Raw genomic sequence first — 11,892 nt, 5'->3', positions numbered from 1 at the left:
GAACGTTTCTCTGGATGCTCATGACAGTACCTGGTTATGTCTTTCAGTGACCACTGCCAATCTTATTTCACACCTACAGTCAGTCCCTTTTGGGGGGTTGTACTCCCAGTCCTGGTGTTTGGAGAGCAACAGTATCCAAAGTGTAGACACCGTCAACCAGAGATGGCTCTACTCTTTAGTTTTTTGGTACTCTAACTGCTCAGATTGAGAAAGCAAGTCTTCCCTCACAATTTTTCAATTGAACTTTAAAAAACTTTTACTTAGCTTTCAAAATATGAATTTCGATATATTTTTATAAACATGCATCTTGTATAGAGCACATAGATGTTCATAGTAGTGTTGATGCGATGGAAAGGAATGAAAAGCCACATAAAATAACCCACTAAATAGATTATGAAAAAATTGGGTTATGAGAAGGCCAGGGAGCTGACTTACTGGTTAAGTGTGCTTACTTCACAATCATAAAGGCTTAGAGTTCAGATTGCAGCATTCACATACTAAGCCAGCCATTTGGTGCATGCCTGTAACTCCAGCTCTGAGAAGGGCAGGAACAGGCAGATCAATAGGGATGACTGACTTGCTGACTTCCAGCTCGCTGAGAAAACATGAGCTCCAACTTCAGGAAGAAACTTTACCTCAAAGGAATAGATGATGAAGTGATAAGGGAGGACACCTGACACCCTCTTCTGGCCTCTGTTCAACTGTACATACGTGCACATGTACACAAACACACATGTGCGCACATGCACACACACACAGGTGCACATACTCATGCATATATATCCAATAACATACAAATATGAAATCTTCAAAAACAGAGTAGCAAGTTATTATATAGCACATTGACCATATGCAATTAAAATGAGTGAATGCGTGTAGAAGGATTTTAACATGGCTGCTCTGATAGCACCTAAAGACTTGGGTCTGCGTGATCAGGCTGGAATGTAGACACGCCCTTAGCACACAACTTTAGTCCTTCTGGCTAAAATCCTTTAGTATACATCTTTAATTCCAAACAATGATATCTAACTGAAGAGCAGACGAAGAAACAAATCAGAAGCATCTGACAGAATGAGAGAAGTGACAAAAAGAGAAGCCATTTAAGAGCAGCACAGGGTGAGTGAGTCAGTCTGTTGTGAGTTTGTGCAGTTGAGTGCAAGTCAGCAGAGATGGTTTGAAGCCAGAGAAAAAAAGGAGCCAGAAGAATAGAGAAAATTGCCAGACTTAGTTTGAGGCCGAGCAGAGCAATTCAGTCAGAAGCTGAGAGAAGCCAGATTGAATCAGTCAGCTTAGGGAGGAGTTTGACACAGTACAGGTGAGTTGAACCAGACAGCCAGAGTTCAGAAAAAGCTGGAACACGTGAGTTAATTCAGGAGTAAGCTTTGGAGATGGCAATTACATCTGACAAATACAGTTATGAATGAGAGATACGTGTAAAATCTCATAAACATAATGTTGAGCAAAAACTGCAAGCTGTTAGTGTTTGAATTTGGATTAATATTTACACCAAGCCTATGTCCAAAACATGCCCATAATAGTTTATAAGCAGTGTAGCTAAATTGAAAATATGCTATCTATTTTGGGAAGTTAAGGAAAGTAAGAAAAATATTACAGTATGTTACAATTAAAGTTTTTATTCAAAATATTAGTTAGCCTCTAAAAAGTATTTGTTTATTCTATTTGCAAAGATTATTGTTTAAAATTATTTTTGAAAAGTGGTTTTAAGTTTACAGAAAACTGGGAAAAGCATAAACAGATTCCCTATATTTTCCCCACCTGAATTTCAGTGTGGTAGAGTGTTTTTGTTTTTGTTTTTGTTTTTGTTTTTTTTTTTTTTTGGTATGCCTCAAATTACAGGAAAACTCAAGGAGATATTACATCCATAGAAGGGAATATTAACACACTCTTGGTAAATTTTTGCTTTCCTTATTCTCAGGAAAAATATATTAAATGAAAAATTCCAGAAGTAAACGCTTTCTAAGTTTTTAATTGTTTGTTGCTCTGAGTAATATGAGGAAATCCTGTACCATTCTGCCCTGTCCCACCCAGAGACTGACTAGAGACTGTGTCCATACATGTTCTATAAACTACCTACCTATTCATTGCCTAGATGCCTCGATAACCAGATTAATTGGTCTGCTATTACCAGGAAAAAAAATCCAAGGAGCTTAGAGGGCTTTGGGAATGGAATTTTCAAAGGAAAAAAAATTGGAAATGATGCATTACCTATTTGACTATTTCTTTTTTTTCTTAGCAAACACATTTATTATGCATTTTCTTTTGCCATTTTCAAATTATTTTTAATTGAATAGTTTACATATTTATATTTCAAATGTTATACCCTTTCTTGATAACCCCCTCCCATTTCCCCCTCTCCCTGTTTTTATGAGGATGCTTCCCCTCCCACCCACTCCCACCTCAACACACTGGCATTCCTCTACACTGGGGAAATGAGCCTTCACAGGACCAAAGGCTTCTCCTCCTATTGATGCCAGACAAGGCCATCTTCTGCCACATATGCAGCTGGAGCCATGGGTCCTTCCATGTGTGCTCTTTGGTTGGTCATTTAGTCCTGGGGAGCTCTGGAGGGTCTGGTTGGTTGATAATGTTGTTCTAAACCATATTCACAGACCTTAGATAGATATATTGGAGCATTTGATTAAATAAGCCCTACATTTTTATTAAAACTAGGCAAATGAAAAATAACACACTTGTTTCTCAAGGGGAAACAAAAGTTAAATTAGAAAAGTAGTATTGTAAAAGAAATATTTTTGATTCAGGAACAAAGATTATTGGCATTTCATGATTAATATTGCTGATGGCTTTTAGCAAATATGTTATAAATCTGTGATGACGATAGAGATTTAAAATGTTAATTTACTGTATCAGGAGCCAGGAACCAGATAAGGAAACATTTGATACAGCATGTGAGTGACTCTTTCTTTTTGAGACATAGGCTCTCATTTAAAAAACATAGTGCTTATTAGCTATTGAAATCTTAAGCAAAAGCAAGACATAGGTACCCTCCCCATAGGGAATAGTTTATAGTTTTTGTACATTTTCAAGACCATACTTAATGATGGAAGGACAGCAAACAAGTGTTGCAGTGATGACGGATACATCTGTGGCATTTTGTTTGATCTCTTGCTTACTTTGTAGTCTCTTGGTAATGCCATTGAACACATAATGACATTTACTGCAACTGATCAAAAGTTGCTTTTGTCTCGGGCAGCTAGGGACCTTATGGAATAATTCTCACCGTGGGCTTTTGAAACTGCTGTTAAACTTGACGCCCAAGGAATAGACTTTGCCCATGTACATTATGGGATGGGTTTCTTTATTTTTTATATTTATTAAAGGGTGTTTAATTGGATTGGTTTACAGTCCAATGATTGCCGTCTCCCAGTACAGAGGGTAGATGTCTCAGCAGTGCCAATGTGGTGTTAGAGCCCTGGAGGATCCTGGAGAGATGCTGCTCTTCAGTCTTTGTTGGAACCTTGCAAAAATGGCCTCTAACAGAGGTGAAGAAATGCTATGCCTTTAGCCAGAGGATAGATGAACTTGCCAATAAGAGTGAGGGCAAGCAAGTTAAAAAAAAAACCACAGCGATTTCGTCCTCCATGACCTTTTATGTGGTATAACAGCAGAATATGCTATCCAGATTTAGGCCAGAGCTTCCTGTTTAAACGGCCTCTATGCAAAGCTATGAATTTAGCAAAGCACAAGTGTTGAGGTGGGGAAACGTCAAGAAGAGCCCAGACTGTGCCCCCTTTTGTCATGGAACAAGGTATTCAACAATGCCTGAAGTCAGCAATCCAGGAGACGTCAGCATGTAAAGCAGTAATGGTGTGCTTCAGGATTCCCATTGGGACCTAGACACAAAGACATGATTCCATTTGCTCTGGCTGGACTCCTTATGTCCAATTGGCTATAGATCCGATGGGTTTCTTAATTAAGGACTCAAATATGAGAGGTTTCCCAAATGTGTTGAATTCACAGGTTTGTTTTCTCAATACTATTTGTATTTTATGATCGTTTCATTGACACAGAACTTGAAATTGCATCAAGACTGCTGGATCTCCAACCTCTTTCATTTCCACTTTTTAATTTTTAATGGACAATTACTGGTTACACATATGTGATACAGTTTAAACAGAGTCAGTTAAGTTAATGTGTATATTGGCTCCTGGTTTACTTTATATGTGGTCAGGAGGATAAAACTCCATTCTTCCAGCAACTTTGTGATGTACAAGGAGCACACAGTATATTGTGACTCGTGTGGACATTATGCATTGGTACAGGGTACTAAAACTTGTTCTTCTGGTGCATCTGAAATTTTGTATCCTCTGATCAACATCTTCTTTTCTCTCCTATCCTCCCCTTCCTTAGCAGTATCTGGGAAGTGTCTCTTGCTGTTTCTATCTGAACAACCTCTGTGGATTCCACATAGGAGATTAGAAAGTGTTTCTTTCTGTAATTGACTTATTTCACGTATTATAATGGCTCCTCTCAAATTACAGAATTTACTTCTCTTTAATGTCAACAAGAGCCTGGACCAAATAGTATTCCACCAGTGGTATATGTAAATGCATTATGCTTTTAAAACCCACTACTATTGATTGACTCCATATCATTCCATATCATTGCTCTTGCAGATGGTGCTGAAAATTGAGTAGCCCCATGCAGAAGATTAGAACTTAGCTACCTTCTTATAATATATACAAAATCATTTTAAAATGAATTAAAAATTTAGACAAAAGGCATTAAATTATAAAAATATTTTAAAAAAGAAGAAAAATTCTAGGAAAAGAGCTTTATTAGTCTGGTCCATATTTATTATTATTATTATTATTATTATTATTATTCAGACCCCTAGAAGCACAAGTAGCAGAAGCAATGAGAGACACACCAGGTCACCACAGTGTAAAGGCTTCTACACAGTCAAGCACAGAGAGTGAAGAGACAGCTCAGGGACAAGCAAATTTGCAAATGGGACATTTGACAAGGAGCTGGTCCCCCAACTCAAGAGATCAAAACAAACTACCTTGGCTATTTTAACAAGTTTAGGCTAGCCTATGCTACGTGAGACTATGTCTCAAAAAAAGTCAAGAGAGACGATAGAGAGGGGAGAGGGAAAGGGAAAGAAGGAAGGAAGAAAGAAGATGACAGATGATAGATAAATAGGTAGACTGTTGACAGGTAAACGGACATGCACAGTGTCTATTAATCATTGAAAAATGCAAACTCAAGCTATAATGAGATATCACACTGTTCTAATAGTCATTATTATTGACAAGATTACTATTAGTGAGGATATAGAAAAGAGAACTATGATACATACAGTCAGTATATATGTAAATTACTATAGATATTTTGGAAATAGCATAGTTGCTTCTCAAAAAGCTAAAAATAAAGGTGGAAATTTGAGCATTTTGGGGAGTGAAAGCTCTCTCAGGCTTCCCACAACCTCACTCAAAACAAGCTAGAAAAAAAATCCTAGAAAAGAATGGCTATATGGCCTAGCAGTTCCACATCGCAGTATATATGTATGTATGTGTATATATATATATATATATATATATATATATATATATTCCAAAGTATATATATATATCTCCAAAGGAATTGAAGGTGGTTTATCAAGGGGACACTAAACCATGTTCCCTTCAGCGTGATACATAATGGACTAGAAATGGAAACAGCCCAAGTGCATACCAGTGGGCAAATGGATGGGTGGAGAAAGGCAATGCGGAGTGTGTGTGTGTGTGTGTGTGTGTGTGTGTGTGTGTGTGTGTGTGGTGTGTATCACTTATGTAATGAAACGCTATTCATCATTTAGATTCATACCATATTGATTTGTTCTTGGGGCTTATTCATAGTAAATACTAAGTATAAACCATATCTAAGTAACAATTAAACTGAAAATTTTTAAGTTTTCTGAACAACATTTTTGTTTTTTTTGTACCATTTGAGATGAATTTTCTTTTAAAAATCACATTAGCAGGAAAGCTCGTTTGGTGTGCCCTGACAGCGCATGATATACAATCTAAAGGTTCTTTAGTGAGTACTTGGCAAAGGCCTTGCCTAGTAATTAAGAACTAAGTGCTGTGTGTTTAGAATTCCAACCTTCTTCTTCTTTTCCCCCTAAGTTGAAATATGTTCAAAGTAAGTACAAAAGTTTTCTGACAGGTTGACATATAAGAAGAGACAGGGAGATAAAACAAAAGACGATGTTCATGGATTACAAAAATCAGTTTATATTTTAAAATCATATTTGAGATGAAGAAGAAATATATAATAAATGACTGAATTTTATTGGGGAAAAAGCCAAGCAATCATTTGAAATCATAAGCGTCTTTTTGACTCAGAAAACACATAATTTATGAATGACTTAGTGGTGGGAAAGGCGCCCTTGCCTGTTTGGCTTGCCCCCAGGTGGTGATAAAAGCTGCGTCGAGCCGAGAGAAGCCAAAAAGACAGATGTAAGCAGGATGCTGAGTTCTCTTCCGAGGACTCGGGTGGGCGGCGATGTTCGATTCTTCGGAATAAGTTGACCCAAGTTAACTGACGCCTTTCCATACTGCGGGTCACCTGAGCAAACACAGCACTCGTCCCAAGTCCTACATCCGGGAGAAGTCTGCTTCCTTCTGTCCCCCGAAGTCCGTCTGCCAAATATTGTAGCGCTAGCCCCGGGCTCTTATTTTCTCAGCTACCATCTTTGACAGGCCAAGCTTCCATTTTCGAGGATCTGTGGTAATTATAAGGTAAAGTAAGAAGGCCTACTCATAAGCAACATTGAAACTGCTTGCCCTGGAATTATTATTGCATATTTAATTTTTTTGCTTACAGACATGAAAATGTATCTTGCCATGTAATTACATATCTAATTGTCACATTACAAATGAATGTTAGAATTCCCACATTCATTTATCTGAGACAAAGACACATTATTTGGCAAGACATCATTTACGGATGGGAGAATTTTATTGCTAATATGTAGTCTGAAAATTGAACACCACTTTTTTTTTTTTTAACAGAAGCTTCTCAGAGAGAAACCAAAGTGTCTGTTTCGTTTCACTTTGATACACAAGTGGGTGTGGATCTTGGATTGGCCCTGTTCTTTTGTGCCTGCAATGCTGAGGAATTGGTTTTGGACTTTGTTCACCTAGCAAGCACTCCACCACAGAACTACACTGCCTTCCTTCACATTCTAGCTTCCACACGGCAGATGCACTAAAATGCTCTTCTGTTAGTGAGGAATCTGTTCTACAAATTGTGACATTAATAGAGTTTACTTTATCTGTATTAGAAAAGAAGCTTTATATTAGAGACATTAAGTTTATGAAAAAAATAAAGATAGTCCAAAAGAGTGCCCCCTGCCTCAGTTTCCCCCAGCATTAATCTCTCACATTAGTATGGCCTATTCATTGTTATTAGTGAGCCAACACTGAGGTTAGGAGGAGGCTCAGTGGGTAAAGTGCACGGGCGCCTACGTTTGGATCCACAGTGGTAGTATACATCTATAATGCCAGATCTGGAGGAGGAACAGAGACAGGGGGAATCCATGGACTTCATGATCCAGCCAGCCTCGCTGTATCCATGAACTCCAGGCCAACGAGAGAGAGAGATCCTAGGCCCGAACAAAATATAACAAACAAACAAAAGAACAAAGTCTTTACTTTGGTAGAAGTTGATCTCTCACTCTAGTTCTCATGTACTTGTACACACATATACACAAACACACATATACAGCAACACACACACACACACACACACACACAAACACACACCCCGATGTTGGTACACCTTGGTACACCTATTCTTCACTCAGCTTTCCGTAGTTTTTGTCTATTAGCTTTTCGTAACTCTGGGATCTTATCCAGAATGCCACGTTTCACCTGCTTACCATATTTCCTTAGATTCCTCTTGGCTATGGCTGATAATCAAGTAGTTTCCCATGACGGTGATGACCTTGACAGTTTTAAAAGCACTGGTCAGGTATTTGCAGAATTGTTCCAGTTTAGGTCTGCCTGGCGTTATTCTCAGGATTAGGCTAGGGTTATGGTTTTGAGAGGAAGGCCACAGACCTCAGAGTGCCACTCACATCGTGTCAGAGGTGTACTCGATCGACGTTGACCTTGATCGTCTGCTCGAGGGAGCACTTGTCTTGAATACAAAGCCATTCTTTCCACATAATCCATACTGCACACTTTGAAGGAAGCCATTCCCACAAACCTAACTTTCTGTATAAAGAATCATACCACTAAGACTTTAGGGTTTATATACTAAACATGGATGTGTTGACTAGTTTTGTGTCAACTTGGCACAAGCTAGAGCTATTACAGAACAGGGAGATTCAGTTGAGAAAATGCCTCCATGACATCAGGTTTAGACAAACCTGTAGGGCATTTTGTTAATTAGTGATTGATGGGGGAGGGCCCTGCCTACTGTGGGCAACGACACCCCTGGGCTGGTGGTTCTGGGTTCCATAAGAAAGCAGGCTGAGGGTCATAAAGAGCAAGCCAATAAACAGCTTCCCTCCTTGGCCTTCACGTCAGCTCCTGTGTCCTCATTCCTGCCTGATTTTGAGTTACTGTCCTGACTTCATTCCATGAAGAATAGTAAATTGGAAGTTTGAGACAAGCAAACCCTTTCCTCGAACTGCATTGGCCATGGTGTTTCATTGCAATAATGATTACTCTTACCAAAACATAATCTTTGCTGTCCATTTCAGATCCTATCCTATCTCCTATTCTCTACCTAACTTCATGTCCTCTCTTTTTGTTCTCTTGTTCCCTCTCCCTCTGGAGTGTGTGTGTGTGTGTGTGTGTGTGTGTGTGTGTACACATCTCTGTATGTGTGTGTCTGTGTTGGTGTTTGTATCTGTGTCTTTCTTGTTCTCAACATATCAAGTCCAGTTTCTGTTGACCAGCTACTTGTGGGTATGAAGCCTGCCTTAGAATACGGTTGATGTACCTGGTACAACACCATTAAAGAAAACTGACTTTCCCTCTCTCAGTAGCAATCGAATGCCAATGGCACCTCAGCCTGTCTCCTCTCCTCCGTGCTAGGATATTGCCTGGATTGATGCATGTCTTACACATTCTGTCACAATTATTATGGGTTCACATGTACACGTATATTGCCGTGTCTGAAAAACAGTTTTCTTTAAGTCATTCATCTCTTACGGCTCTTAAAATCTGTCTCCTCTTCCTTTTTTCCCCACAGCAAGGTGGCAGCTGTTTATTTTGATGTAACTGTCACAAAGTACTGTTATATGGCAGAATGTAATCTTGAGAAAGGTTTTCTTTTTTTTCTCATAAAGGACAATATTTAATTGGGGCTGGCTTACAGGTTCAGAGGTTCAGTTCATTATCAGCAAGGCAGAAACCTGGCAGCATCCAGGCAGGCATGGTGCAGGAGGAACTAAGAGTTCTACATCTTCATCTGAAGGCTGCTAGCAAAATACTGGCTTCTAGGCGGCTAGCATGAGAGTCTTAATGCCCACGTCCACAGTGACACACCTACTCCAACAGGGCTGCATCCTTAATAGTGCCAATCCCTGGGCCAAGCATATACAAACCATCTCAGGCCGGCTTATAGGTTTAGAGACTCAGTCCAGTATCTTCAAGGCAGGGGCATGGCAGCATCTAGGCCGGCGTGGTGCAGGCTGAGCTGAGAGTTCTACATCTTCATCTAAAAGCTGCTAGCAGAATAGTGACTTCCAGACAACTAGGATGAGGTCCATAAGGCGCATGTTCTCAATGACATACCTATTCCAACAAGGCCACACAAGAGAGCTCTTCTAAGGTAGGGTTTGGAGCCTTCCACACTTATCAGATGCCTTCTCATTAGCTTTTCCAGTTTTGCAATTCTAGATCCAAATTGTATGGCCTGTTTCAGCAGAGGGGCAGAGGCTGGGAGACCAAGTTCCATAGCTGCAAGCTGTAAAATGAGCTTCTCACCAACTCCACGGGGCAAAGCCAGGTCTACCTTTTCCCAAACTGGCAGAGAATATAGGAAAGATACAACATTTTCATCCAGGAAGGGAAATCTTGCTTCCTTTCTATGATCAGCAGTAACTCTTTCATCACGACCAAGGTCTCTAGAAGAAATACGACCCAATTCCATTGCTATTTCCTCATTCAGTCCTTCTAGGCCAAGAGACTGAAAGCAGGCACGATGACGGGGATAACCGGCCAACTGCTCATCTGCACCAATCCCCGTGAGAATTCCCTCTGCACTGCTCCTGTGAGATCTCCCAGCATCCTCCGTCACCAACCAACCGATTCCTCTAGACGCAAACCAGACAGCACACAGCCAATACGATCATCCAGAACTGGGTCCGATGGCTGAACTAAGTGACACATTCGAGCTCTTCTTAGTTTTTGTAATTCTTCAAGAGAAACATTAAATTCCACAAAATTCCAACTTCGAGAAGGGCTGACAGACTGTCGTTCCTTTAGTCCTGCTTTTCCTGCGACTCGGTCTGGCACCTCGGCACCATCTGGACCCTGAGCCACAGCAGGACACTGAAAGGACTCTTCAGAAGGGATCTCATGGTGGATTTGCTGGTTTCTTTCTACGTTAGCAATAGGCAGCCCTGCCTTTTGTTTATGTAAAAAAGCCACATTCAGAAGGTCAGTTGGCACATCTAAAGGAATGTGACGATCAGCAAGGGCTGCGATCACCATAGAATCAACAGCTCCGGAAAACAGGATAGCAAGGCTTGCTTTCTTACCACGAGTTTCTAAAACGTCCTTTGATGCCAAGTTTTCTTCCGTAGCTAAACATAAGGTGCGTCTCTTGACTGCAACACTGAGGACATCAATGAACGGACGAACTATGTGTGCGTGTGTTCATCTGTAAGAAGTAACTTAGGTGTCTCTCTTGACCCTGGAACGCTGGAACTGTTTCTACATTGGCTTTCCAAGGGAATCTCAGGCAGCTTCTTATTTAAGGGGACAATGGGTTTTGAGAGGCACAAATTGGCTTTATTTATTACCACTGATACAAACTCCGGCAATTCTGCTGGAGTCTGAGTCAGGTCATTAGCACGTTCTTCGGCAACATTCTCCTTAGAAATATATTTCCAAGGATATAATTTTAAGATCACACATCTGGAGACAGCAGCAGAATTGTGATCAATTTGGGAAATTCCAGATGCTGGAACGTCTTGCCACTGGTCTGCAACTCCGGATATCTGGGCACCAACTGAAGAAGGGCAGAAACTCTTGCCCAAATCACTAAACTGCCAAAGCAAGTCGAAAAAGTCCCTACCAAACCGTAAATGATGGCTAGAGGCTTGGTAACGACCATGGACCTTGCACTTTAGAGAAGAGCGACAGTATTTCAGACTCAGTCTTACAGTCAGGAAGGCTACTGAACATGACCTGGGTACAGTATCTTCTGCTTCAACCTGTACTCCACGAAGAACTTCTCCACTCATAAGAACACGTTGCCACATTCATCTTCCACAGGTTGGGCAGTCAAAACACCTCTTAAATGAAGAACATGACCAGAAAATAAACACTGATAGTTAATAGCAGATATTAATAACGTGTCTGCTATTATTAGGGCCCCGCCGTCTAGGATTATACAGCAAATCCTCTTTTAAATCTTTACTGAAGTGCTCAACAGAGAAGCCTACAGAACAGCAAATGCCACACATGGTTATGTGAAGTCAGGCTGACTGTGTCTTGACTTTGTGTGTCTCTGAGTTTTTTAATTTTTTCTTTCTTTTTTTATCTTTATTAACTTGAGTATTTCTTATTTACATTTCGATTATTATTCCCCTTCCCGGTTTCCGGGCCAACGTCCCCCTAACCCCTGTCCCTCCCCTTCTATATGGCTTCCCCTCCCCATCCTCCCTCCATTACCACCCTCCCCCCA

The 11,892-nt window shown here is 40.3% G+C and overlaps 1 pseudogene; it reads right to left on the bottom strand.

Annotated features, from left to right (window-relative positions):
* Positions 1-9,805: 9,805 nt before the first annotated feature.
* Asnsd1-ps1 (asparagine synthetase domain containing 1, pseudogene 1) lies at positions 9,806-11,671 on the bottom strand (annotated as a pseudogene).
* Between the last annotated feature and the right edge of the window lie 221 nt (positions 11,672-11,892).

The sequence above is a fragment of the Rattus norvegicus genome, chromosome 15 (assembly GCF_021556685.1).
Source record: "Rattus norvegicus strain SHRSP/BbbUtx chromosome 15, alternate assembly SHRSP_T2T, whole genome shotgun sequence".
NCBI lineage: Eukaryota > Metazoa > Chordata > Mammalia > Rodentia > Muridae > Rattus > Rattus norvegicus.
Note: the sequence above shows the minus strand (reverse complement) of the source record. Positions and strands in the feature narration are given on the sequence as shown.